Genomic DNA, 2,554 nt, shown 5'->3' with positions numbered 1-2,554 from the left:
GGGAGGTGTGATTTTTTTGGGGGGACACCAGGTCATCAAGGACAATTGCTCTGCCCCCTCCCTTGGCGTGCATGGGAATGGTGAAAGCTGCCCATCACTCGGGACAGGTATAGCTCTGTCTGATTCCAGAGCTAGATAAGACCCCCTCTGAAGGGCCACTGGTGTCCTCTCCCAGGCCCTACTCAGGAGGCAGAGCAGCAAAATGGGAGGACACAGGACTGAGGATCAGGGCTTGATTCCTGGCTGGGTGACCTTAGTACATCAACTGCTTTCTGTATGCCACAGCTGATGGGGAAAGCCCTGGATACAGCTTTAAAAAATAGCCATGTTTGTGTTTGTGGTTCTCAAACTACCCTTCAGGGAACAGAAGTGCCTCAGATGTGGCTGTGCTCACCCCCACGCCCAGCCTCCATTAAAAATAGATCTGTGGCTGAATGCAGTGGTTCATGCCTGTCATCTCAGCACTTTGGGAGGCTGAAGTAAAAGGGTTGCTTGAGGTCACAAGTTCTAGATCAGCTTGGGCAATGTCGTGAGATCCCATCTCTACAAAAATATTTCAAAAATTAACCAGGGATGGTGGTGCACGTCTGTAGTCTCAGCTACTCAAAAGGCAAAAACAAGAGGATCATTTGGGCTCAGGAATTTGAGGCTGCAATGAGCTATGGTCGTACCACTGCACTCCAGCCTGGGTGATAGAGCGAGACCTCATCTCTAAAAAATTAGAAAGAAAAATAAAAAATAGACTTGTGCTCTAAGTAAGAAAAGCTTAACAAGCTGCTGTTGCCAGCAGACTCTAGGTTTACTTGGAGGAGGTGGGGATTGTATTCTGCCTCCAGCACCATGGCCCTCAAAGGCACCCAATGGTAAGTGTCCTCCATGGCTCCCTGTTGCTTGTTGAGAGTCAGGCCTTCGCTCGGCACTCAAGGCTTCTCCAACCTGACCTGCCCCCTTCAGCTCACTCCCACTCTTTGGTGTTCCAGTTATTCAACTCCAGGCCATTCTATGACTGCTTTTGCTGTGGCCCAACATTTCCTTTTGCTCACTGCAATTCCCACCACCTTGAAAGCTGTTCATCTGCTTCTCCATGGAGTCCCATTCAGTTTATTAGGTATGAATTTTACAAACTTTACTTATATTAGCGGTAACGGTGGAGCTGGAGAGTATTGCGCCTTCTCCAAGCTGCCTGGCGAGAACCACCAATAGTGTGATGGAACTTACGGCCCTTTCCAAGGCCACGGCTCTTTTGGTCTGCAGATGTCAGCCCATGCATCTCCCTGTGCTTGTGGACTGGTTTGGTGATCCACTGGGCATCAGGATTTCTTCTGATTTATGGAATGGATCAATGAGGATAACCTCAAAAAATTTGTATGTGGAATCTTCACCAACCCAGTAAGAATTCAGGACTCTCAGAGCCCCACAGTGGCGTCCAGCTCGCTCCTCTGCAACAGACTGAAGCCTTCGAGCAAACTTTAGCTGGTTAACACCATGATGGACAGGCTTGCCGTAAGTTGCACCCTTAGGAACTGGGCGTTTTCGGCCACCACGGGAACATGAATCCTATATATAACGTAAACTTGCTTGGCCTTGTAGCCCAGTCGGCGCACTTTATCAGGCCGGGTGGGGCGGGGAGCCCTGTGGAGAGCAGAGAGCTGGCGGTACTGCCAGCAGTGGACCCTCAGAAGAAAGCACATGACATCAGACTGCTTCTTTCTCCATAGCTCCTGGATGTACTTGTATGCACCCATCTTGGCTTACCTGATGGCTGCCGCCAGATCGGAGTCCCATTCTTTACTTATTCTTCTAGACCACATTGAAATGTCCTCTCACATCAGAAGGTTTCTATTTTGAGCTCTCCAGGGGGAGGTCAGCAATTATTCATGCATTCCAATGCCGCATTTGTGGAATGCTTACTATGTGCCAGATGTAGGGGATAAAGAGTGAACAAAAAGAGAGACAGTTTCTAACCTCATGGAGTTTATATCCTGTTCAAAACAGAGAGTTAATCAAATACAGACACAATTGAGTATGTATTTAGAAATCTAAATTAGTGCCCCTAATGAAACAAGTTCTAGCAGAATGCTTAACAAGGGATCTGACTAAATTAGTGTATTGGAAAAGGCTTCCCTAAAGAAGGGATGCTGAAGCTTCAGCTCCAGTTAGCCAGGTGAGTGTGGAGTAGGGAGGGAAGCATGTGCAAAGGTTCTGTGGCAGGAATGATGGTGTACGGTGACTGCCCATCTTGGTCTACCCCAGGCAGTCCCTATTGTCCTGGCTTATTGATTAATAGCATTCTCTTCCTTTCTCCAAAGTGGCCTGGTTTGGAAGGTAAATTATATGGTTGACTAACTGAATAAAAAGAAGCTGGCTGGGCACAGTGTCTCACGGCTGTAATCCCAGCACTTTGAGAGACGGAGGTGGGTGGATCACGAGGTCAGGAGTTTGAGACCAGCCTGGCCAACATGGTGAAACTCCGTGTCTACTAAATATACAAAAATTAGCTGGGTGTGGTGGTTCATGCCTGTAATCCCAGCTACTCAGGAGGCTGAGGAAGGAG

At 48.2% G+C, this 2,554-nt stretch overlaps 1 pseudogene; it reads right to left on the bottom strand.

Moving 5' to 3' along the window:
- Positions 1-1,105: 1,105 nt before the first annotated feature.
- Positions 1,106-1,772, bottom strand: LOC129467817 (large ribosomal subunit protein eL15-like; annotated as a pseudogene).
- Positions 1,773-2,554: the final 782 nt, after the last annotated feature.

This window comes from Symphalangus syndactylus, chromosome 18, assembly GCF_028878055.3.
Source record: "Symphalangus syndactylus isolate Jambi chromosome 18, NHGRI_mSymSyn1-v2.1_pri, whole genome shotgun sequence".
Classification (NCBI taxonomy): domain Eukaryota; kingdom Metazoa; phylum Chordata; class Mammalia; order Primates; family Hylobatidae; genus Symphalangus; species Symphalangus syndactylus.
Note: the sequence above shows the minus strand (reverse complement) of the source record. Positions and strands in the feature narration are given on the sequence as shown.